At 34.3% G+C, this 27224-nt stretch overlaps 1 long non-coding RNA gene, 1 other non-coding gene and 1 pseudogene across 2 annotated transcripts; 2 read left to right on the top strand and 1 right to left on the bottom strand.

Moving 5' to 3' along the window:
• The first annotated feature begins 2627 nt into the window (after positions 1–2627).
• On the top strand, positions 2628–2703 carry trnai-gau (transfer RNA isoleucine (anticodon GAU)). The gene has a single exon. It is a non-coding gene; the product is annotated as a tRNA-Ile (tRNA).
• An 11678-nt stretch (positions 2704–14381) lies between these two features.
• Positions 14382–14490, bottom strand: LOC134305853 (5S ribosomal RNA; annotated as a pseudogene).
• Positions 14491–20830: 6340 nt separating this feature from the next.
• LOC134305852 (uncharacterized) lies at positions 20831–25991 on the top strand. The gene is made up of 2 exons (XR_010008852.1): positions 20831–20901; positions 25284–25991. It is a non-coding gene; the product is annotated as an uncharacterized LOC134305852 (long non-coding RNA).
• The last annotated feature ends 1233 nt before the right edge of the window (positions 25992–27224 follow it).

Raw genomic sequence — 27224 nt, 5'->3', positions numbered from 1 at the left:
GCCGGATCGAGAGTTTTGCCGGGCCGGATCTGGCCCGCGGGCCGTATGTTGTGCACCCCTGCTTTAGACTGTTGTAATGGGCTGTTGTTATTGTTATAAACTGAAGCTACTGTGGCACCAGGCAGCAAAAAGTTATTTTGAATTCCTACAGTAAAATTATCTCAAAACCACAAGATTAGTACTAGAGTAAGTGTTCTTCATGGATGTCGGGGTGGCACCTGATAACAATTTATTTTGTTTATTTTATTGCTCTTCAAAAAGTGGTATTAACAACCGAACAGACACTTCACATGAGTTTGAGATCCGATCACATCAAATTCCTCCAGTAAAAATGTCTGAAATGTATTTCATTAATAACAGAGTCGATGCTCTTCTTGAACTGAGTGGATTTTGTGCATCAGAACGCGGTAAATAATGTTTATTAAACTGTAAACAGCAGTTTTACCCTCTTTAACGCTTTGGGTACCGTAATACATGGTTTAGAGGTACAGTAACATGTTTAGTGTAGATGGTGCAGTGATAATTAAGTACACAATTAAGGACACTCGCTTACACTTTTCACCTGACTGTGACTATAAAACTCTACAAACCACCTGTAAACAAAGTTCAACTGTAAACAAAGTTCAACTGTAAACAAAGTTCAACTGTAAACAAAATTCAACTGTAAACAAAGTTCAACTGTAAACAAAGTTCAACTGTAAACAACGTACAACTGTAAACAAAGTTCAACTGTAAACAAAGTTCAACTATAAACAAAGTTCAACTATAAACAGAGTTCAACTATAAACAAAGTTCAACTGTAAACAAAGTTCAACTGTAAACAAAGTTCAACTGTAAACAACGTACAACTATAAACAAAGTTCAACTGTAAACAAAATTCAACTGTAAACAAAGTTCAACTGTAAACAAAGTTCAACTGTAAACAACGTACAACTATAAACAAAGTTCAACTGTAAACAAAGTTCAACTATAAACAAAATTCAACTATAAACAAAATTCAACTGTAAACAAAGTTCAACTATAAACAATGTTCAACTGTAAACAACGTACAACTACAAACAAAGTTCAACTGTAAACAAAGTTCAACTATAAACAAAGTTCAACTGTAAACAACGTACAACTATAAACAAAGTTCAACTGTAAACAAAATTCAACTATAAACAAAATTCAACTATAAACAAAGTTCACCTGTAAACAAAGTTCAACTATAAACAAAGTTCAACTATAAACAAAGTTCAGCTATAAACAAAGTTCAACTATAAACAAAGTTCAACTATAAACAAAGTTCACCTGTAAACAAAGTTCAACTACATGACCTTGGTGTTATTAGCACCACGCTCTAACCAACTGAGCTAACCGGCCAGTTCATCTATTCTCTCTTTAGATCTTTGTACATAATTCTACACTAACCCCCATTCAACCAGCTGCATGGCAGCACAAAAACCATTTGAGATTCTTCACACTTAAAAGGAAGATCTGTAAAAATAAGCGGCTTCTAAACTGAATTTGGTTGTTATTGCACCAGAAATGCAGCAGTTTCATGTTATTTTAATGATCAGAGATCTCAGTCCTGCTTCAGACATCCCTGTCTAGTCATTTCTTATGTTCAGACTTTCTTAATACACATCTAAGAGGTTTTGTGGGTTCTTATATGTGTAAACTATCTAAACTATATATTTCGTAAAGTTCTTTACTGAGCTTAATCCCACCAACCAGCGACTGGAGCAGATACGACTCAGGTCCTGCACACAGTAAGTAGTGCTGATACACAGTACCAGCCTGCACACCAGAGGAGCTCCAAACATCAAGTTTTCACTCATTAAATAATGTATTTTGTGAACTTTGTGGAATGAATGTAGGATTTGTACATGTAGATTCTGGGGTTTAGGAAGTTTAGCTACTGTTAATATTTTTTCTCAGTTGAACTAAAAACCTGAATTGATGTTTTAATTGTTCATTAAGACTTCACTAAGAGTTATTACCATCAAGCAAATGTAAAGCATATTTCTATATGAAGAGAATCTGTTTCTAGATAATATACACTGAGGTGTAAAGCATAATGGAGCGGGTTCAGTAATTGTGTAGTAGTTTAAAAGCAAGAGATGATGTAAACAAGCTGCTTCTTATAGACGTCCGTCGTTCAGCCTTTCACTCCGCTGTGTGTCGTCTTTTACTTTCTCTGTTCTACACGCAGCTTTTCAAATAAAAGATCCTGAAACAGTGACAAAACACACAGAGAACCACACACACCGCTCAGCTGCTGCTGCTGATCCTCTTTCACCTGCATTTAGTACAAAAACACCACAACAAATCATCTGGATTCAACCTTTCCTTAACCATGTACCAGAAAAGTCGCTCACTGCTGCCTACAAAACCACACAAAACACTTTATACAGAAGGACCTTTAACTGTCTCTTACTTTTATTTTATTTTTATAAATAAATAAATAAGTAATTAACAGCTTAAAAAGCAAGTGTTTAGGTTCATTCATCATCTTAACACAGATTACAAACTAATCAAGCTTGTCCAATTTCAGACATTGTTCACGTAAACAAAAATCTCAGGTGTATAATGTTAAAATTTTAATATTAAAATTTGAAATTTTAATTTTATTGAAAAGCTGAACTGGCCGGTTAGCTCAGTTGGTCAGAGCGTGGTGCTGATAACGCCAAGGTTGCGGGTTCAATCCCCTTATGGGGATCATTACCCTCTTAAATGATTAAAGGTAGCATATTTGAGAGTCAGGTGAGCATGTGCTGTGTATCAGGACTTTCTAACCTGAGTAATTTAATCACTGAAAGTAAGAATACCACCCTGTTCTTCTGCCATCTTTAATTCTGGCTTTATTTCACCTAATGAACGTGGCATGACCTTTATAAATGCTTACAATCAATTTTGTCAATGGCAAAAATAAATAAGTAAATAAAAAGAGAACTGCTGTGTAATTTAGTGAATTCTTGCACTGCACATGACAGAAGACTAAAAGAAATGTAGACAGTGTAGAATAAAGGTATTAGGAAAGTATGAGGTTAAAAGCATCAGCTTTTAATTATTCTTAAAAGAAAAATACATGAACCTCAGTCATCTCACACGAAGATCTGTTTTGCTCAACAACAGTAAAGCTCTCCATCGTTTCTGTGTGGCAGGTCCATAACTGAAGGGCTGTCAGTGTAGAATCGGGTATGTGGGTATATGCCCTGCTACACAAACTGTCATTTTTTTCCCTGTTAAAAACTTTAGCTTAGTTAAAGCAAATAAAGATACATTTAAAATGTTCATCTTTTATTACAGGTTTAAAGTTGCATAAAACAAATGTTTGTACAAATAATATAAAACCAAAGTACAAAATAAACATTTCACTCATTTTAATTATCTCACAAATCACTTCTCAGTTTTAAAGGTCAAAGGCAGCAGCATCTTTTAGATCAGAACAGCTATTAACAATAAATATCACTAAAGAGGAAATCCTGAAGACAGCAATGTAAACCTTTCAGCTGGAGTAAAGTTACATAGTTGACCCATGGTAAAAAAGAATCTCACAACTTACAGTGAATACGCTGATGTACTTTAAGGGCACTACTTTGAGTAAAACTCTTTCCTCACTCTGTGCAGTGATATGGTTTCTCTCCTGTGTGAATTCGCTGGTGGTTTTGAAGGGTACCCTGTTGAGCAAAACTCTTTCCACACAGAGCAGTGATACGGTTTCTCTCCTGTGTAAATACGCTGGTGTTTTTTTAGGTTAACATGTTGAGCAAAACTCTTTCCACACTCTGAGCAGTGATACGGCTTCTCTCCAGTGTGAACACGCTGGTGTACTTTAAGGTCACTACTTTGAATAAAACTCTTTCCACACTCTGAGCAGTAATACGGCTTCTCTCCTGTGTGAATACGCTGGTGTTGTTGGAGTGTACTCCGTTGAGTAAAACTTTTTCCACACTCTAAGCAGTGATATGGCTTCTCTCCTGTGTGAACACGCTGGTGTACTTTAAGGTCACTGCTTTGAGTAAAACTCTTTTCACACTCTGAACACTGAAATGGCTTCTCTCCTGTGTGAATGCGCTGGTGTTTTTGGAGCGTACTCCGACAAGAAAAACTGTTTCCACACCCTGAGCAGTGATATGGCTTCTCTCCTGTGTGATTACGCTGGTGTAGTTTGAGATTACTCTGCACAGTAAAATTCTTTCCACAATCTAAGCAGTGATATGGTTTCTCTCCTGTGTGAATGTGCTGGTGTTGTTTGAGATGACTCTGCATAGTAAAATTCTTTCCACACTCTGAGCAGTGATATGGCTTCTCTCCTGTATGAATGCGCTGGTGTCCTTGGAGATGACTCTTCGTAGTAAAACTCTTCCCACACTCTGAGCAGTGATATGGCTCCTCTCCTGTATGAATGCGCTGGTGTCGTTGGAGATTACCCTGCGTAGTAAAACTCTTCCCACACTCTGAGCAGTGACATGGCTTCTCTCCTGTGTGAATGCGCTGGTGTCCTTGGAGATGACTCTGCGTAGTAAAACTCTTCCCACACTCTGAGCAGTGATATGGCTTCTCTCCTGTATGAATGCGCTGGTGTTGTTTGAGATTACTCTGTGTAGTAAAACTCTTCCCACACTCTGAGCAGTGATATGGCTTCTCTCCTGTGTGAACACGCTGGTGTTGTTGGAGATTACTCTGCTTAGTAAAACTCTTCCCACACTCTGAGCAGTGATGAAAGTTCTTCATGTTTATGCTTTGATAAGACTGTAGAAACTGTTTCCTTGAAAAGCAACAGAAACAAAGAAACAAGTCGATTAATTAGAATTACTTTTACTACATTAATACCACAATAATATTAAACTCATCACCTAGTAATAAAAACATTAAATTCACTTGACGTCTAAGTGAGAATCTGAATTCAAAGAACATCAGGATAAAATACTTATAAATACTGCAGATAATAATAATTAAATAACTATAAATAACTTGATATAAATAAAGATATAAGAGATCTGACTTTCTCAACATCAGTCCTGCACCAAGCAAATCTAATCCAGTTCATGACAGGACTAATAATTAGCTCACAAGTGTAAATCTTTGGTGTGCTGGGAGTAAAAAAGGCTTCATAAATCACCACAATTATGAGCATAAAGCTATTTTAAACAGTCTGAATATATTAACCTAATAATATTAAATAACATAATAAAATAAAAAGATCAACAAATGCAACATAAATGTAAAAGAAACAAACAAGAAAACCCTTTACCTTCCTGTTAGAATCCTGGCAGCCACTTTAACAAAGCTGGTGTCTCCAGCAGGTCGTTTCTAATGAAGAACGTGCAGAAGAACCTTCTTACCAAGTGACTCAGCTACAGGTCTAGAGTTTAGTCCTTAAATAGAGCTGAGGACAAAGACCCAAGACCAGTTAAAAACTCTGCATTGGTCAATCATCAGACAACTATTCACACCTTCTTGTGTGAAGTACTAGCTCATTATCTATGGAACGTGTGCAAATGAAGTAGATGAAGACACAAAGCATGATGGGTGAAGTCAAACTACACCTATTTATCTGAGCAGAGAAGTTATTTACATTTAATCCTAAACACAAACAAGGAATTGAAAGGCTATTCTGTAAAGTGAAATGACATGAACTTAGATAAAGCTTTTATGATAAGAATGTAAGTCATGTAAAATGCTGTATGTATATTTGTGTGAATTAGTTTCTACTGTATATGAGGAACAATAAGAAAACTATAAGAGGAAACACCCACCTGTGTTTATGGTATTGAAGCTGGATGGATAGATGGAAGTTAACATGTAATCTAATGTGACTATTAAGTTTATTTGCTGCTGTTGGCTTATAAAGTTTTACTGAACAAACTGGCTCGTATTTTGGCACTGATATACCTTCCTGAATGGTGATCTGCTTGGTCAACACAACTAGCACAAGTAATCGTGGTCTACACCCCACAAGCGCTCTGTTGTACTTGCACATGCGCTGAATGCTACCATCCTGAAACTGCTAAAGTTTCAAAACCTTGGACCTCACACCGGGCCCCAAATAAAAGCAGTGAGGTCCCACCAAGATCGCTGGATTCAGAGTCCAGAGTGCTAACCATTACACCATGGAATGCTGACACCACAGAATGCTGACACCACAAAACTAAACGTAATGATTCACCATTTGCAAAGTAAATAAAACAAAAATAAACTTCAGACTTTACTTTTACATCTCCAGTGATTTAAATTTACGTGATTGATATAATTGACTGAAATTAATTGACAAAACTGAGGTAATTTAGAATAAACACTAAATAAAGTTAATTTTAGTTAAACATTGCCACCCAAGTATCAAAATCACAACAAAACGTTCCACTGTTGGAAAATTGTTTAGTTCAGGATGCAGTTGGCCCGTCCCTTCTTGTCGCTCTGAAGCAGATGATTTGATGTTTGTGCACCTGTTCAGGAGATCACAAGTCACTAATGATCACACAGAAGTCACTTGATTTTTAATACTGTTTGGTTTTTTAAATGAGATCCAACAAGCTCATGGTAAGATGTCCAAATAATTTTTGCCACATAGTGTATCATTACTATTGCTAATGAGTTAATATGTGTGTCTACATCACTTCATGTATCTATACGTGTCTAACATACGTATCTACTCTGTTAATGTTCATAAGCATGCAAACACACATATACACACACACACACACACACATGCTTCCACATTTACATGTTTTTGCTGTATGTGTTATGTAGATAACAGTGGCGGCTCCTGCCAAATCTCTCAGGGGGGGGCAATTGTTGCGATGATGGCCAAGGTGACCCGTTCAATGGGTAAATTAATGCTTAAATAATTAACATCTTAAGTAATCTGTCAATTTGCCCTCACCCATAACTTTAAACATGGAGAGAGCAGCTTTACCATTAATAATAAAATTAAGTAAAGCTTCACACTAACAATTTAATTCAGTCTTCATCAGCATTTTATTTTAGGTGCTAGCTGCTCCAACTAGGGTTGCCAACCTTCAGAACTGTGCAACCCTAACCGTAGGCGGTTAGGGTTGCACCTATAAAAAAGTCATACACAGTTTTATTTAGGCTGTTTAACATTTTTTATATTTTCATTCTTTATAATAATAAATCAAAACCATATTTTAGGCAAAACTACATAAAGAACATCATGTAACATTTTTTCTCAATAGTGTAAACAACGTTTTTACATCAGGGGCGACTCGTTCATTAGGGCGATCGGGAGACGCACCACCAAAGGGCGAAAGGGAAGAAATGTTTCCATCACATTCAACCAGTGTTAAACTAGCTGTGACTGTTCTGGAGTCAGTCTTGCCTCTGAATATCGCAGTCCAATCAGCGTGGAGTTGTGTTCCGTACAGTACCGGCCCTTTCGGGGCGATCAGGCTCTGATTCAGAATCGCCCCAGATCGCTCTCATAGACTCTCATGTTAAAGCTCTTTTTTTCGTATTACAGGAGCTGTAATGCATTTTGAATGACTTCCGGGGGTCTCGCACTTATGTGCCTGCGTCACACGTATTCTTCCTTATTTGGAAACTAAACGAGGTGTCCCGTATTTTTATCAATGGGAGAGAAACGCTGCAGATAGACTGAGACAGCTAGGGCGATATGTATGAAACAGAAGAAAACTGCTGCTACCGCGGGAATTAAAAGGGGTTCGGTTATTATTGTAAGTAGTATTCACTTTTAGTCTTAGTAACGCCGTGTGTAGGGCGAAAGTAAAGTAACACACGCAGGGCCAGTTCTTCTCTTACTGCCCCCTAAGCAACGCACTCCAGAACCGGGGCTGCATGTCAGTAGACACACAGATTAACTCCTCAGCAATTGAGAGATACAGATGTGCGTGCTAATGAAGCTATTTTACTGCTAAGCTGCTGTTCAACTCCAGTCCAGTTGGTGACGCTGGTGCGTCTTAAGTTGTTCTGCCAACCGCCATTAAACATCATAAGAAGAACAAGAAGCTGCTGTGTTTGTGCTGTAGAGCCTCATCTGTAAGTAACATATGTATTTAATTATAACCCTTATATTTAATTATAACCACATTCTAATTAATAATAAAACTAGAGTTCATAATAAAACATCTGTGAGGATTTGAGGAGCTTTAACTCCAGTTTTATTTAAACAAACAAACTATTAGCTGCTCCCCTAACTGTTAGCACCACACATGATTCATTACTGATGAACCGATTCATTTGAACCGATTCACCAAAATGAATCAATTGAGCGAAACTGATTGAGTTTCTTCATGATTAAATCTCACAGTTTTATATAAACACGTCATATTCTTAAACTTTGTTTATAGTTGAATAGTCTGTCTGTCTGTCTATTAGATCTTTAATAATGCAGTCAGCAGAAGAGGGAGACGTCACCCCTGTGGATCTACAACATGAAGGATTCCAGAAGAAAATAATACAAAAGGAGGAAGAGGATGATGATGATGATTTTTTTCTGTAAGTAAATATAGAGCATGATGACACTTTTCCACCAGACAGTGTGGTACAGTACAGTGTCTGGATTTAAGTTTTAATCTAACTAGGATTTATTTATGATTAGAAAATCAAACCCACAACCTTCAGTTTCCTCCAGTTGTTGAGATTCTTCTTCTCATATTGATGAATTTCAGGTGAAGTCACTTTAATCCCTGCAGAACTTGTCGCTTCTGTGGAACTGCTCTTCTCAGAGGAGCAACAGTGTGGAGGTTTCCAGATGAAGCCTGTGAAGAAAGAAGAACCTGAAGATAAAGATGAACTCAGTAAGATATTTTTTATCTTGAGTAAAATAAGATTTGGATTGAATAGAATCAGAGGAACCTGGGATGAAGCATCATACAGTGAAAGCTTGTATTGTGCTCATGCAGATCAGTGTGAGCAGGAAATGATGAATGCAGGATGAATCACGTTACAGGACTTTAGCATCAGATCTCAGTTTAACAATTACTAACAGTATTTATTATTTATAATGTTATAAATGTATTTGATTATTTATAATGTTATAAATGTATTTGATTATTTATAATGTTATAAATGTGTTTGATTATTTATGTTATAAATGTATTTGATTTTTTATAATGTTATGAATGTATTTGATTATTTATAATGTTATAAATGTATTTATTATTTATAATGTTATAAATGTATTTGATTATTTATAATGTTATAAATGTATTTGATTATTTATAATGTTATAAATGTATTTGATTATTTATAATGTTATGAATGTATTTGATTATTTATAATGTTATAAATGTATTTATTATTTTTAATGTTATAAATGTATTTGATTATTTATAATGTTATAAATGTATTTATTATTTATAATGTTATAAATGTATTTGATTATTTATAATGTTATAAATGTATTTTAATATTTATAATGTTATAAATGTATTTTAATATTTATAATGTTATAAATGTATATTATTATTTATAATGTTATAAATGTGTTTGATTATTTATAATGTTATAAATGTATTTGATTATTTATAATGTTATAAATGTATTTATTATTTATAATGTTATAAATGTATTTGATTATTTATAATGTTATAAATGTATTTGATTATTTATAATGTTATAAATGTATTTTAATATTTATAATGTTATAAATGTATATTATTATTTATAATGTTATAAATGTGTTTGATTATTTATAATGTTATAAATGTATTTGATTATTTATAATGTTATAAATGTATTTATTATTTATAATGTTATAAATGTGTTTGATTATTAATAATGTTATAAATGTATTTGATTATTTATAATGTTATAAATGTATATGATTATTTATAATGTTATAAATGTATTTGATTATTTATAACGTTATAAATGTATTTGATTATTTATAACGTTATAAATGTATTTGATTATTTATTATGTTATAAATGTATTTGATTATTTATTATGTTATAAATGTATTTGATTATTTATAATGTTATAAATGTATTTGATTATTTATAATGTTATAAATGTATTTGATTATTTATTATGTTATAAATGTATTTGATTATTTATTATGTTATAAATGTATTTGATTATTTATTATGTTATAAATGTATTTGATTATTTATAATGTTATAAATGTATTTATTATTTATAACGTTATAAATGTATTTGATTATTTATAACGTTATAAATGTATTTGATTATTTATAATGTTATAAATGTGTTTGATTATTTATAACGTTATAAATGTATTTGATTATTTATTATGTTATAAATGTATTTGATTATTTATAATGTTATAAATGTATTTATTATTTATAACGTTATAAATGTATTTGATTATTTATAACGTTATAAATGTATTTGATTATTTATAATGTTATAAATGTGTTTGATTATTTATAATGTTATAAATGTATTTGATTATTTATAATGTTATAAATGTATTTGATTATTTATAATGTTATAAATGTATTTGATTATTTATAATGTTATAAATGTATTTGATTATTTATAATGTTATAAATGTATTTGATTATTTATAACGTTATAAATGTATTTGATTATTTATAACGTTATAAATGTATTTGATTATTTATAATGTTATAAATGTATTTGATTATTTATAACGTTATAAATGTATTTGATTATTTATAATGTTATAAAAGTATTTGATTATTTATAATGTTATAAATGTATTTGATTATTTATAATGTTATAAATGTATTTGATTATTTATAATGTTATAAATGTATTTGATTATTTATAATGTTATAAATGTATTTGATTATTTATAATGTTATAAATGTATTTGATTATTTATAACGTTATAAATGTATTTGATTATTTATAATGTTATAAATGTATTTGATTATTTATAATGTTATAAATGTATTTGATTATTTATTATGTTATAAATGTATTTGATTATTTATAATGTTATAAATGTATTTATTATTTATAACGTTATAAATGTATTTGATTATTTATAACGTTATAAATGTATTTGATTATTTATAATGTTATAAATGTGTTTGATTATTTATAATGTTATAAATGTATTTGATTATTTATAATGTTATAAATGTATTTGATTATTTATAATGTTATAAATGTATTTGATTATTTATAATGTTATAAATGTATTTGATTATTTATAATGTTATAAATGTATTTGATTATTTATAATGTTATAAATGTATTTGATTATTTATAATGTTATAAATGTATTTGATTATTTATAATGTATAAATGTATTTGGTTATTTATAATGTTATAAATGTATTTGGTTATTTATAATGTTATTAATGTATTTGATTATTTATAATGTTATAAATGTATTTGATTATTTATAATGTTATAAATGCATTTGATTATTTATAATGTTATAAATGTATTTGATTATTTATAATGTTATAAATGTATTTGGTTATTTATAATGTTATAAATGTATTTGATTATTTATAATGTTATAAATGTATTTATTATTTATAATGTTATAAATGTATTTGATTATTTATAATGTTATAAATGTATTTGATTATTTTCTGCTTCAGAACTGAACAAGGATTTCTGCTGCTCCTCGTGTCCACGTTCCTCTACAACCCAAAATCAGCTCCACAATCACATCAAGAGCTGCAACCATGATAAATATGAGACTCTGGTGAAGATTAAGACTGAACATGAGGATCTGACGCCCACCAGAAGCTCCAGTAATCAGCAAACGTCCTCTGGTACTGTCAGCATTAACACCTCTCTCAGTCCCACACAGGAAGAAGGAAACGTCTGCTCACAGTGTGGGAAGAGCTTCAGGTACCAGAGTAATCTCAAAATCCACCAGCGCATTCACACTGGAGAGAAACCGTATCAGTGCTCTCAATGTTGGAAGAGTTTTAATCAGCATTGTCATCTCAAAAAACACCAGCGCATTCACACTGGAGAGAAACCGTATCAGTGCTCACAGTGTGGAAAGAGCTTTAATATACAGATTCATCTCAAAACACACCAGCGCATTCATACTGGAGAGAAACCGTATCAGTGCTCACAGTGTGGAAAGAGCTTTAATATACAGATTCATCTCAAAACACACCAGCGCATTCATACTGGAGAGAAACCGTATCAGTGCTCACAGTGTGGAAAGAGTTTTAATCGACAGGGTAATCTCAAAACACACCAGCACATTCACACTGGAGAGAAACCGTATCAGTGCTCACAGTGTGGTAAGAGTTTTAACAGTCAGGAATCTCTCAAAAAACACCAGCGCATTCACACTGGAGAGAAACCGTATCAGTGCTCACAGTGTGGAAAAAGCTTTAATATACAGAGTAATCTCAAAAAACACCAGCGCATTCACACTGGAGAGAAACCGTATCAGTGCTCACAGTGTGAGAAGAGTTTTAATCGACAGGATACTCTCAAAACACACCAGCGCATTCACATTGGAGAGAAACTGTATTAGTGCTCACAGTGTGGAAAGAGTTTTTATACAGTCTAGTCTCAAAATCCACCAGCGCATTTACACTGGAGAGAAACCATATCAGTGCTCACAATGTGGAAAGAGTTTCTATAGACAGAGTGAGCTCAAAATACACCAGGGCCTTCACACTGGAGAGAAACCATATCAGTGCTCACAGTGTGGGAAGAGTTTTAATCAACAGAGTGTTTTCAAAAGACACCAGCGCATTCACACTGGAGAGAAACATTATCTGCATCCGGAATCAGATACTAACAGAGTCGGTACTAGATTTTAATCAACAGAGTTTGTGCTGTTAATACAGTTCATGTGGTAAATGTTTACTGTTTGTTTAAGAGTCGTTTGGTAACTGATGATGATTCATTGTAGCGGTTCACTAAGTGAAGCGATTCGTGTACGAGAATGTAGTGGAGCCTCGTGAAGTTCATTTCATGCCTTTGGATGCATTGTGGGTATGTTTATTTGTTAACAGATGTTTTAATTGATGTTTATTAAGAGTATTAGTTGATTATGTATTACATGCTTGAATCAGGTTAGCTCATGATGCATTAAGTTAAATGAATTCGCACATGTTGGATCATTAGTATTGAAATGCATAACTTGGAATAATATGCATATGGACTTTAAACTTAAATATTATTTGATATTCATGTCTTGATGTGCTGAAGTTTATAAACGTGTTGTTTTTACTTCTTTTAGTTTTAAACTACTTCCAGTTTGCCATTAAACAGAGTTGAACTAAACATCTTCTACAGCGTGGTGATTGGTGGAGGAGTTATCTATCTGCCAGTTTATGCAGGGCGTATAAAGGTTGCAGAATAGAGTTAATACACCAGCACATTCACACTGGAGAGAAACCGTATCAGTGCTCTGTGTGAGAAAAGCTTTAATATACAAAGTGACCGTAAAATACACCAGCGCATTCACACTGGAGATAAACCATATCAGTGATCTTAGTGTGGATCCAAGAGTTTTAATCAACATTGTCATCTCAAATTACACCAATGCATTCACACTGGAGAGAAATTGTATCTGAACTCTGTAAACACTGTAACACACAGGAATCAGACTCAGATTATCAGATGATCAGATTGTAAAAGGTAGAAGAAAGAACAGAGTTAGAGAAGCATGTTGGAGAACTAAACATGACATTAGAGGAACTGCTTGGAAGAACGTCTAGGACTGACTGTAGTCCTCTCTAAAGCTACCTGAGCGATACAGTGCTAATGGAAATTTATTAATGCTAAGCTGCTGTTAAACCATGCCATTATTTTAATTAGCCAAACTTAATGACCCTTCTGTAAATGGTTTAATGTGCACACTGCTGCTACTGGCTTGTTTTTCTTTTCTACAATGTAAGTTCATACCTTCAGGTTCATGTTATTTGTCTGTGTTTTGTTCATTCATATGAATGCTGTGTACTTTGGTCAGTGGAAGTAGTTTTATAGCTTTATAAAAACATTGTACTTACTTACTATTTCCATTCTTGCAGGAGTGTGTGTTTACCTTCCACTTCAATAGTGAGGCGTGTCCAGCCCTGCTACACAAACATTTTTGTCCCTGTTAAAAACTTTAGCAAGTTAAAATAACTCATGTCCTGACCCCTGCATACCAAAAACAGTCGCCATTGCAGGTTTACAAAAACACTTTGGACAGAAGAGCCATAAACACTTTCACTTATAAACACTTTTATATTATACAAATAAAATAATAATAATGTTACAAATCTGTACCCAAGTAACAAGCTGTAATTTATTTCTAGCACCACTAGATGGAGACGATGTCTGTACAACATTTTAATCTTCACTTTAAAAGTCAGTTGAATGTGTTTTACTGTAGTAAGAATGAAAGTATGAGCTGATCTTTGTCTCATTGTGTAGCTTTGATGAAGAAAAAGCCGCTGGGTCAGTGTGTAACAGGAGGTTTGGAGTGAAGGTGGGTGTGTGTGAATAAAAGCTTCCAGCACCTGGTATTCCCAAGCGGTCTCCCATCCAAGTACTAACCAGGCCCGACCCTGCTTAGCTTCCTAGATCGGGTGTTCTCAGGAAGGTGTGGCCGTAAGCGAGAGATGCTGTAAACAAGCTGCTTCTTATAGACGTCCGTCGTTCAGGCTTTCTAAATAAATAAATAAGTAATTAAAACCTTAAAATTGTTAGTTCGTTAAATTTCAGGTGTTGTTTATGTAAACAAAAATATCAAAAGGACGACTAATGAAATTTATTTATAAATAAATATAAAGTTTTACACTTTATGTTGATATTAATTAAAATAATAATACTAATAAGTCAGAAGGAAAGATTTATGGTGTTCAGGAAAATTCACGTCTTTAAAAGCACCACGTTTTGTTCAACTCTCTTGAGTTTTGCTCAGTAAAATGCCAATAAAAAGACAAGAGTTTCTTACATTTACACTGATTCTTATTCCACTGCAGATATGAACTCAAGATATTTCATGTTTTATCAGGTCAACTGTTATGATTCAAGAATAAATAAAGGCTGATGCTTTTAATCTCATATTTTCCTAATACTTTCATTCTACACTGTCTAAATTTCTTTTAGTCTTCTGCCATTAGGTGAAATGAAGCCCGAATTAAAGATGGCAGAAGAACAGGGTGGTATTCTTACTTTCAGTTATTAAATTACTCAGGTTAGAAAGTCCTGATACACAGCACATGCTTACCTGACTCTCTCTCAGCCATGCTACGTTTAATCGTTAAAGAGGCTGTGGCCCGTACAGGGATCGAACCCGCAACCTTGGCATTATTAGCACCACGCTCTAACCAACTGAGCTAACCGGTGTTAGGATGAATCTTTTGTCGCGAGGTCCTGAAGAAAGCAGTCGGGAAGTCCAGAAAGTACTCTTTAAAACACTTTATTAAGTGTAAAAATGATCTGTGAATATATGCCAGAGCTAGGCCGATCGGCGCTCTTTTCTCCTGCAGTCTAGAAACACAACCACCAAAGCAAGAGAGCCAGCTTCTCAACGCGCCTCTCTTTTTAAACTAGTCTAGGCTCCTCCTCCGCCGCTGCTGTTGGAGCCAATGAAATGTGCTAAAAAGCCCAGGGCTCCGCCTCCCCCCCTCAGTAGGAGTCAGGGAGGGATCCGGGTCACGGCGCCATTTTGAACAAAGGGAGCATGCGCAGCGCCATTTTGAACAATAGGCCATGCGGCCTGGATGTCGTAAAACTTGGAAAAATGCCGTAAAACTTCCCATATTGAATTTATGTTTAATAATGATGTTTAATAATGATGTTATGTTCCAAAAATCCTAACACCGGCCAGTTCATCTATGCTCTTAAGATCTTTGTACATAATTCTACACTAACCCCATTCAACCAGCTGCATGGCAGCACAAAAACCATTTGAGAGTCTGCACACTTACAGTGAAGATCTGCAGAAATGAGCAGCTCCTAAACTGAATTTGGTTGTTATTGCGCCAGAAATGCAGCAGTTTCATGTTATTTTAATGATCTGAGATCTCAGTCCTATTTCAGACATCACTGTCTAGTCATTTTTTTATGTTCAGACTTTTTTTAATACACATCTAAGAGGTTTTGTAGGTTCTTATATGTGTGTTCTGTTTAAACTATATATTTCTTAAAGTTCTTGACTGCGCTTAATGCCACCAACCAGTGACTGGAGCAGATACGACTCAGGTCCTAGGATTTGTACGTGTAGATTCTGGGTTTTAGGAAGTTGAGCTACTGTTAATATTTTTTCCCAGTTGAACTAAAAACAACCTGAATTGATGTTTTAATTGTTCATTAAGACTTCACTAAGAGTTATTACCATCAAGCAAATGTAAAGCATATTTCTATATGAAGAGCATCTGTTTCCAGATAATATACACTGAGGTTTAAAGCATAATGGAGCGGGTTCAGTAATTGTGTAGTAGTTTAAAAGCGACAGCAAGTCTGTGTCTGTTTCTGTTGCTTATTCTGAATTTTGTTTGTTTGTAAACTGTTAATTAGTTCTTAATCTGGTTGTGATGTTAGTGAATTAAACCTACATCTCTCTGATGGTCTGACCGATGAGCTGTCTGTTCTGACATGCTGCTTAAGCCTGGCTAGCTCAGTCGGTAGAGCATGAGACTCTTAATTTCAAGGTTGTTGGTTCGAGCCCCACGTTGGGCGACTTCATTTAACATCTACAGAAACCAAAAGGACGTTCTTCCACTTTGGACAGCCGGTCTCCAGTGACTTATCAGGAGGATATTTGTGCTTGTAGGACTGTTGTTTACTGGATGTTTATCAGTTACTTATTTCCACTATTCTGTGGGACTACACATTGTTTTTGTGTCTCATATCCGTTTGATCAACAGGCAGGTTGTGCAATAAAAGACACTCGTCCCTGGGTGGACTCGAACCACCAAGCTTTCGGTTAACAGCCGAACGAGCTAACCGATTGCGCCACAGAGACATGTGCACAGCTGTTTCATTGGATGGTACACACGGGTCACATGACTTGCTAACGTTTAAGTCAGGCTAATAAACAGTGTAATACTCAGTGTTGCCAGCTTAGCTATATTTAGCGAGTTTTCAGACCCTCTAGAGACTTTTTCTGGTGCTATTGGAGACTTTTGGAGACTCGGACGTGAGAGCACATATCGTTCTGCAGTTACTGTCCTCACCGAGCAGCGGGTGCTGCTGTTGTTCTGTTGATTTATTTTACCCAATACCATCGATTTGTCCTACCGAGCATGTGCACATCTGTTTTTGACTCGTTGAGTGGAACGCCTATAATTCTGTGCTTCCTTTGCCTAATTTCTTTCTGCTAGCGGTTAGTAATGTGTGGTTTTAGTTTTAATTCCTTTAAAAGTGTAAAGTTTAAGTGTATGTAATGCTGTTATTATGTGACTAATTTTGTATTCTATTTTAGAACTATGCAAGGTGCTCAAATTATACGTGATTGCATACAGTTGAATAACAGTTGTTTATCTAATGCTATGTGTTAACGTTTTATTTAACCACGTTTATACATGCGTTCAGTGATACATCTAGGAAAGCCAATCATTTTTAAATAACCATCTGCGACCTTAACATTACGATAACACAAAATGTATTCGGTTATTTTTCAGTTTTGTGCTTTCTTAGCAGTTCAGCTGATACAGTAAAGGTCGTGTCTAATAAAGTTCATTACTGAGTGAATATGTTGAGCATTTATTATGTTAGCTTGTACTTAGCTGTTTGTATACATAAAACTATTTTTGTTGCTTTTCCCTTGTCAGTTCAGGTCTAATGATTTGTTCCTTATTCCATGTTTTTGTAGCTATAAATAAGATCTGTGTGATCTATAGATTTCTCACTGGGATCTTATCCAACAGGGTCTGATAAATCACAGAGGCAAAACTTTAGAAGATATTCCTCATAGAGGGTTAGACTATTATTTACTACATGCCTGAGATACATGTAAACATACTACATTTTTACTATATGAGATACAGATCAATGGATCTATTGAGATGTGCTACCTATAGTTTACAATAATATATAGACCTATCCACATGTGCTAACCCTTATGCAAATTAGGCGATGGCGTCATTTAGCGACTTCTAACGACTTTTAGGACAGCCAATAGCTACTTTCCTTACTGAGGAGTTGGCAACACTGACAGTGACCCACAGTATCCTCAGTGCAGGACTATCAGCTAATCACACAAATACCACAGAAACAACCGGGAAAGTAAAAACACAAGTTTAGTAATTAGTGCAAAATGAAGAAACTGTAAACATGAAACATGAGGAACAGCGGAGCCAAAATACAGAAAAGGTTCAGAGCTTTTACTTCATCAGATAGTTTATCAGTTAAACATAAAGCGTAAAACCATGAACACTATTTATAAATAAATACATTTCTTTAGTCGCCCACTTGAGATTTTTGTTTACATATGCCTGAAATTTGACAACCTAACCTAAACAGTTTTAAGCGTTTAATTATTTATTTATTTAGAAAGCCTGAACGACGGTCCTCTATAAGAAGCAGCTTGTTTACAGCGTCTCTCGTTTACGGCCACACCACCCTGAGAACACCTGTTCTCGGAAGCTACACTCTAAAAAGTAATGTGTCATTTTTTCTACACAACTGCTGTGTCCTGTGGTCTGTAACATGTTTTGTGTCATTTCTGGCCACTTCTTACACAGACGCGTGTAAAGTAACTCCAATAGTTAGTCTACACATTTATGTGTAGAACTGTGAGAAAATACATTGCGTAAAAATATATTTGTTGGATAAAAAAATTTATTTCTGACTAGAAACATAGATTATTTCACATGGAAGATTAAAAATAAATTAATTAATAAAAAATATGCGTTAATCACATTTCTCCTATCATGTATATCTGTGTTTCATGCTTGATTTCCTCTTCTTGGACCATGCAAGGAAAGGAGCAGGAGCAGTATGTTTTATTAATGTTTATTTAGTTCATGTTTATCAGTGTTTTGTTGTGTGTTTTATGAAGTCAAGCAAAGCTATAAAAAGTAGGTTTTAACCCTGTGACCTGTTTTAACTTACAATCGACTCACAATTGACTTAGTTAGGTAAAAAAGGAGGCACTGAATTACATTAATATAAACCTAAGTTTGCTTTTCTGTTCCTATTCAGTAATAAATGTTCTGTTAAACCTGACAAGTCTTTCTTTTTATTGGTATTATTTATCGTTAGCTAACTGGCTAACCGTAAATTGGACTTTTAGTTTGGTCAAAATGGCGCCACCACAGAATGACTGTAGATGAGGTTACCATAGTAACCCTCTGTGTGTTGAGTTTTCTCAGGGTAATTTACTTAACTGATCTATTGGGACTGTGTGGTTACAGTGATTCAGTAACATTATTTCAGTTAAATCTCATTATGAGAAGCGAATTTTAATCATTTTAACATTTTTCTTTAGCTTAGTTTAGCTCAGTTCGTTTTACTGAATCGGTTCTTTTAAATCATCTGTTTAAATGAATCTAAAAACTGAATCGATTGATTCATTAGGATTTAAGAGGATCTAATGCAGTCGGTTCGGAGGTGCAGAATCGGTTCGGAAGAATCGGTTCTTTAAATCGAATCGTCAGGAACATTGCTTATTGTTATTAGCGTTAAAGCTGGTAGTGGTGGATATATTTAGGGTAAAGCACAACTCTTCCAAAATACATCATCCCATTTACTTTATTCTGGTACAGGAAACATTTTAGCTTGTAGCTGTAACTAGTTTTCAGGTGACTTGTTTAATAGTTGTTAAACAGCCTATGTGAATAATTGGAGACATGACAAATTTGGAGGAATATTAGTTGTGTTAGCTGATTACTCATTTGGTTGGTTGACTAATCAAATATTTAATGTTGTAAATGTCTAATTCAGTTAATATTTTGTAATGTGATTACACTAGACTCTCTGAGAGAGAAACACAGTACCTTGTAATGATATTTTTTGTCTTTCTTTTAGGACAGAGAAACAGACCTTTTACGAGTCATCTTTAAGAATGGAAAAGAAAAGTTCAAGAAAGATATATTTTGTACCTTTACTGTTAAACTGTTTGTAATTTGTTTTAATTTATCACTTGTCACAAAAAAAGAATGGTATTTAAACATTTGTAATATTGTACACTTTATTTTACCCATTTTCTTGATTACACATAATCAACACACATTGTGTAAGAACAACACATTGTGTGTGTTAAGTATCCTAACACGGTGGGTGTGCAAAAACAGGATGACACATTTACTGTGTTTAAATCAACACAGTATGTGTCGTCCCTGAGCACACTCTTCACATGTTGAAATTCCACACAGTGTGTGTCGTTTTTAACACATTTCTTTTTAGAGTGTAGGTAATGTGTGTGTGTTATGTGTGTTAGGTGTGACTGTGAACTGACGTGTGTGTATAATTGTGCGTGTGTGTGTTGTGTGTAAGGTGTGACTGTGAACTGACGTGTGTGTATAATTGTGTGTGTGTGTGTTGTGTGTAAGGTGTGATTGTGTACTGACGTGTGTGTATAATTGTGTGTGTTGTGTGTAAGGCGTGATTGTGAACTGACGTGTGTGTATAATTGTGTTGGTATGTATGACTTATGGGGACAATATTCCTGAATACATACCAGCATTATGGGGACTCTGGGTTTATAAGGACACTTTTGGTGTCCCCGTAAATCCTGCATGTTTAATGCTGTTTTTTTTAAGCCTTTAGTGATTTACACTTTATAAAAGTAGACTGGATCTGTAGGTAGTTCAGAGACACAACTACTACAGTAGTTAGATATTATAAATGATAAACGGTTCCATGGTTACTGGTTTATTTATAAATGGTCCCGGTAAACCTCAGACCGGTTTTGTGTAAGCGCTTGTGTATCGACAAAATCGTGAGTTAGAGCGTCAGCTGGATACACACTCCCGCCAAAATATACACACAGCCGCGCGCCCGGAGGAGCCTGAACACATACAGCGGAGCTCCAGAGGAGTTGCTCAGGAGGTGAATCTCCTCATATTCCTTCACCTGGTATGTATTTTATTTTGAATATATCCTCTAAAAACACCTATTTGTAAAAATAATACACATTAATTAGTTTGAAATGTGGTGATTTGCGTTTCTTAAAAGTACATGAAGCAGAACGCTGATTAACAGAACAGAAACACAGGCGGACACTGTGCCATTTCAGATCTCTTCCCTACACACTCGCTCCATATGCCCCTATAGTGCACTTAACATTCTTAAAGGGCCAGACACTATATGTGTAATTCACATAACATGGCAGGTGAGACGTTAGAAAACAACTTTCTTTCTTAGAATAGCCCCTTTTTAAGGAAAAATACATACATATTACATACATTATACATAATTTTATATATTATCTTATTACTGTGTGGAGTTTGCATGTTCTCCCCGTGTCCGCTTGGATTTCCTCCCACAGTCCAAAGACATGCAAATGAGGGGAATTAGAGACAATATACATATATATATATATATATATATATATATATATATATATATATATATTGTGAACTGTACTATATATAACTTTTGAACTGATGAATCTTGTGTAATGAGTAACTACTGTTTCTGTCATGAATGTAACCCAAGTGTAAAACATGACATTAAAATCCTATTAAACAAGTAGTAAATAACAGTACAAAACCTTTCTCTTTAAATTATATTTGGCCAGTTGATTTCAAAAGGGTTCTTAAAAGGATTTAGGAATTAAGATAAAGATGGTTAGCTTTTTATGCAAAAGTCAAGTAACTAACAACAGAATGAGGTAAGAGTAGTATTGTCAGAATATCTGCTTGAGGAAATGTCACCTAATTTTAATTTTATTTATTTTTTGCTGACCTCTTTCAGGTCGTAGCATATTTGCAAAAGTAAATATCGAGAAAGGAAGTTTTATTTTACAGTACAAAGGACGGCTAATCACAGGAAAAGATGCTAACTCTTTTGGGGAACAAGATTTCAAACACAATAGAGAAATTGTTTGGTGAGCACTCAGATTTTTTTCAATGTAGGTTTATAAAAGTTCTGTTTCTTGCTTTCACAGAAAGTGTGAAGGTTAGATCATTTGTAGTTTTAAGGTTGGAAAAATTAATTGATTGATAAATTTTTTTTTTTTAATTACTACTAATTCTTTTGTTTTCAACAGCATTGATGCCACTGATGATGATGGATCCTTCAAGAAACGTAACAATTCAAGACCATCTTGAATCAGACATCCCGATAAATAAATATTTCACTCATTGCAGTCTATTCATAATTAGATCAGCTCAACATTGTGGCAGTTATGAGGGATGTGTGTTTGTATACCTGACTTGAGACTGCTTTATAAGAACACAGTTTGGTTTGTGAGGACTTGGTACAAAAGTCAGCACAGTTTCCTGAAGCACAGAAACAGTGATCATTACAGTACTTGTAACACTTTGAGGAGTGATTTAGATGTCATTTCATATTTGTATTCATTATGTTTAAATTGTGCTCTGTACGATCTATGTACAGTCAGTAGGCTAAGTAGTTTGTGTATGAGTAGACGTGACACATGGCTGGTTTGTGAGGACATGATTGGGTTTGTAAGGACTGAACACGGCTTTGTTTATAGTGTATTTGTAGATCAAGTTAGTGACCATTAACGTTTTGCATGGTTTCATTAAGGATTACTTCCTACTGGTTTGTAAGAGCAGGGATTGGTTTATAAGGGGTTAATGGGGAACCTGAAGAGGTATAATTACATTTTGTCAGTATTTAAGAACTGGGTATAAATCAGTTGTGGTGTGCTCTACAAATAGACAAACATCCATTTCAAGAACATGGAGGATTTGATTTTAAATTCCATATTTCAATCAGACAGAGCAAATACATAATTATATGCCTTGGTTTATCAATAAATACTGACTGTAGGTTTAAATAATGCATGTTAGGGTTAATGTAAATTTAACTCTTTTACGTATTCAACAAATATGTTTTGTTGTTTATCTCTGTAGATGCCATTAGAAAAGCCTCTTGTAACATTGTTCTCTGAAAAGCTCTTTAATCCGCATTTACATGTAACTCTTAGTGCAACAGAGACATCTAGCAGCTCACCTAATGAGCTAAAAGTTATTTAACTTAATAATACTTGTGTTGTGTAGTTGTCTGAATCAGCCAGGTAGTTTGTGTATGAGTGAACGTGACTGATGGCTGGTTTGTGAGGACATGATTGGGTTTGTAAGAGCTGGATGTGGGATTGAGTGTATTTGTAGATAGTCGGTGATCGTTACTTGGTTTTATTTAGGATTACTTCTAGCTGATATTTCTGCAACAGTCATGTTGGTGTACTCTACAACAATTGTGTTATCTCCTTTTTCTCACTAGATAAACGATGACCTTGTGTTTGCTTCAAGTAACGTAACAATTCAAGACCATCTTGAATCAGACATCCTGGTAAATAAATATTTCACCCATTGCAGTCTATTCATAATTAGATCAGCTCAACATTGTGTGTGGTCCTATTCTGTACTTGACTTGGGCAGTTATGAGGGATATGTGTTTGTATACCTGACTTAAGACTGCTTTATAAGTAGTTTGTGTATGAGTACACATGACAAATGGCTGGTTTGTGAGAACATGACATGAGTCACGTCCACTCATACACAACTACTTGGCTGATTCAGACAACTACAGAAAATAGTTATGTTGTGGTAACCCTTATAAACCAATCCCTGCTCTTATAGACCAGTAGGAAGTAATCCTTAATGAAACCATGCAAAACGTTAATGGTCACTAACTATCTACAAATACACTATAAACAAAGCCGTGTTCAGTCCTTACAAACCCAATCATGTCCTCACAAACCAGCCATGTGTCACGTCTACTCATACACAAACTACTTAGCCTACTGACTGTACATAGATCGTACAGAGCACAATTTAAACATAATGAATACAAATATGAAATGACATCTAAATCACTCCTCAAAGTGTTACAAGTACTGTAATGATCACTGTTTCTGTGCTTCAGGAAACTGTGCTGACTTTTGTACCAAGTCCTCACAAACCAAACTGTGTTCTTATAAAGCAGTCTCAAGTCAGGTATACAAACACACATCCCTCATAACTGCCACAATGTTGAGCTGATCTAATTATGAATAGACTGCAATGAGTGAAATATTTATTTATCGGGATGTCTGATTCAAGATGGTCTTGAATTGTTGCGTTACTTGAAGCAAACGCAGGGTCATCGTTTATCTAGTTAGAAGGAGATAACACAATTGTTGTAGAGTACACCAACATGACTGTTGCAGAAATATCAATTAGAAGTAACGATCACTAACTTTATCTACAAATACACTCTGAAGCTCAGCATTGTGTATAATTGTGTTGTGTAGTTGTCTGAATCAGCCAAGTAGTTTGTGTATGAGTGAACATGACTGATGGCTGGTTTGTGAGGACATGATTGGGTTTGTAAGAGCTGGATGTGGGATTGTTCAGAGTGTATTTGTAGATAGTCAGTGATCGTTACTTGGTTTTATTTAGGATTACTTCTAATTTATATTTTTTTACAACAGTGTCGATGTTCTGTGTACATTTTATTTTGTACTTTTTTGCTCTTCATAAATGAGGGGATGGATCAAATGATTATTGCATTTGCTTCTCAAAGTGTCTTGTGTCATGACCATCTGGAGTTAGACATCCCAGTAAATAAATATTAGATTTTTTTAAATCTGTTCCTAATTAGATAGGTTGAGCGTTGTGTCCTATTCTGTGCTCGACTAAGGCATTTGTGTGTTTTTGTATACCTGACTTAAAGCTGCTTCATAAGGTTTGCTGATTTTGTATTTCAGGATACTGTGTTGACTTTTTTTGTATACCTGACTTAAAGCTGCTTCATAAGGTTTGCTGATTTTGTATTTCAGGATACTGTGTTGACTTTTGTACTAATACAGTGATCATTACAGTACTTGTAACACCTACAATATAGATACATACATCCACATGATTTATCACCATTATTTGTTATCCACATGCCACTTTATTATGCATGATTTATATTTGATTTTTTATAGACCTAGCAGGGTTTTTTTAGGGGTTCTTAATTGGAGACTGTAAAAGGTATAAGGGCATGTTCATCAGCACTTAAGAACAACTGAAAACATTAGTTTTGGTGATTTTGAAAGTGGATTTTACTGTTTCTCTAGTGTGATTGGCGAATTTTTAACCTGATGACCAGGATGTTATTTGCCATATTTTTGAACTTGTCTACACAGTAGCTAACAGTTTATTTTAGTTATGGAATAACTAAAGCTATAGAATAATGTTATTTGGTTCAAGTATTGAACCAGCTTTTAATACAAGAAATGGGTGTTACAGGTGTCTGTGGATTCTATATTCTGTTTGACTTTTTGGCTTTTTCATTGGTAGATGGTGTACCTGATACTACAGTGACAACAAGGAAAGTAGTTCGGAGGCCATGGACAACAAAGGAGGTCCTTGCTGTAATGAGGCATTTCAAATATCGGTCGTTTTCAAACCACAAAGGGTCGTTTGGCTTCAAAATTGGAGTGCGAGAAATGCAAGAAAGCAGAATTTCCCATTTTAGAAGGGCAAATTTTTTTGTTTAAAAAGTGTCTTAGATACTGTTTTTAAGATAGTTGTTGCTGTTGAAAACTACTTCCAATAGTCTCCTCACAAAAATCCCTTTTGATGGTTTTGAGTTCCATATCAAAGGGTGTGAATACTTATGTACCTATTATGTTTAAATGTTTACATTTTTAAAAGATTTACAAAAATGTCTGAAAACATGTTTTCTCTTTGTCATTATGGGTTATTTCGTGTAGATTTTTTAAAAAGAAAACTAAACTCAAATCGGATTTCGAATATGTCTGTAACGTAACAAAATGTGGGAAAAGTGAAGGGGTGTGAATACTTTCTGATGGCACTGTATATTTATATATTGATGACAGATTGGCAAAAACAAAGCTGTCTTTAAAATATTGGTTACATTAGATTGAAAAGACAGGCAGATTATGTGTCCTTTTATGCCTTTGATTGTCCTCTTAAGACAGTATCTGCTCATGTTTGTGTTTGTGTATGTGGTGTGTGCTGATAAACCATGCGTGTCCTTTTAAACACTCTTCAGGTCATGTCTCTCTAAGGCTGTAAAATGTCAGGTATATGATATTTCCATGATTTTAAAATAAAAAGGTGATTCTAATTTGGATGTATCTTTAGCAGGTTTAAATACATTTTTGGGAGTTACTTGCACATTGATAGCATATGTGGAAAGTGGTGTCCCCATAAAGTAGGTACTGAGTCAGGTGTCCTCATATACCATAATTACCAGTATGTGTGTGTGTGTGTGTGTGTGTGTGTGTGTTTTTATACACACGTTCATTACTCTGGATACATCTACATTTTGGATATTGTGCTACATTTGTAGCTTCCTAATTATCTGAAACTTCTAGTTTTACATTACACACACAATTCTCCACTTATCAAATGTGATGCTTACATTTCAGGGTAAACAAAAATGGTAAACAAAATTGCAGTATTTGATTTATCACTTTTAAAAAATAAAATAAAAAATATTGAATTAATTGAATAGACAGTTTGATATGTAGTTTGCTATATTTAAATCCACATTGTAGTTAGTTTTGGATATAAAAAAATTCTTGCTAGTGATTCCAAACATTATGAAAGGTAGTACACATTTACTGAGTTTTTGCATGCAAGAGTGGAATTGACACAAATTTGTGTTTATATGGAATTAGGAAGGCCTTCCCCTCTATTTGATCAGCTTTGCAGAAATGTATCGTTCTTGTGAGCCCATGAACCAAATATATGCCAAAGGTAGATGATGACAGTGGATAATCAAAGAATGATTCATGCTGCTCAAATCTGCTGTATGCCACAAATACCTCATTCCTGCAAGAGATGATATTTTTAACCTTTGCAACTTTTCCCTCAAGGTAAATATAACTGTTGGCCTGGTCAAGCTTGACAGTGAACTGTGGTGTTACCAGCTTTTTGTATTGGGTTGCACCATAAAAAGGTGAAGGAAGAGGACCAGAGATGCTTTGTCTTAATAAACATATCTCTTTTTCTGGGCTATCTCTCCATGGTACCTCTGACAGTCTTTTTACAATTTGACTGAGTGGGCTGCTAGGTTTTCTAATCATTTTTTTCATTTTACTCAGGTGGTTTTCATATTGGAAGGCACTGAAGCTGTCAAGAACACCGTGATTTTTAACGTCTTGCGCAAGATGCGCTAGATTGTGAACATTGTACGACACAAATTTAGGGCCATAGAGCTGTCCAAAATGAGAAACAAAAAGACCTAGGATGTTATTGGCATATTCAAGA

This window comes from Trichomycterus rosablanca, unplaced genomic scaffold (genome assembly GCF_030014385.1).
Source record: "Trichomycterus rosablanca isolate fTriRos1 unplaced genomic scaffold, fTriRos1.hap1 scaffold_149, whole genome shotgun sequence".
NCBI lineage: Eukaryota > Metazoa > Chordata > Actinopteri > Siluriformes > Trichomycteridae > Trichomycterus > Trichomycterus rosablanca.
The sequence above is the reverse complement of the archived record's forward strand: the minus strand, read 5'-3'. Positions and strand labels throughout refer to the sequence as shown.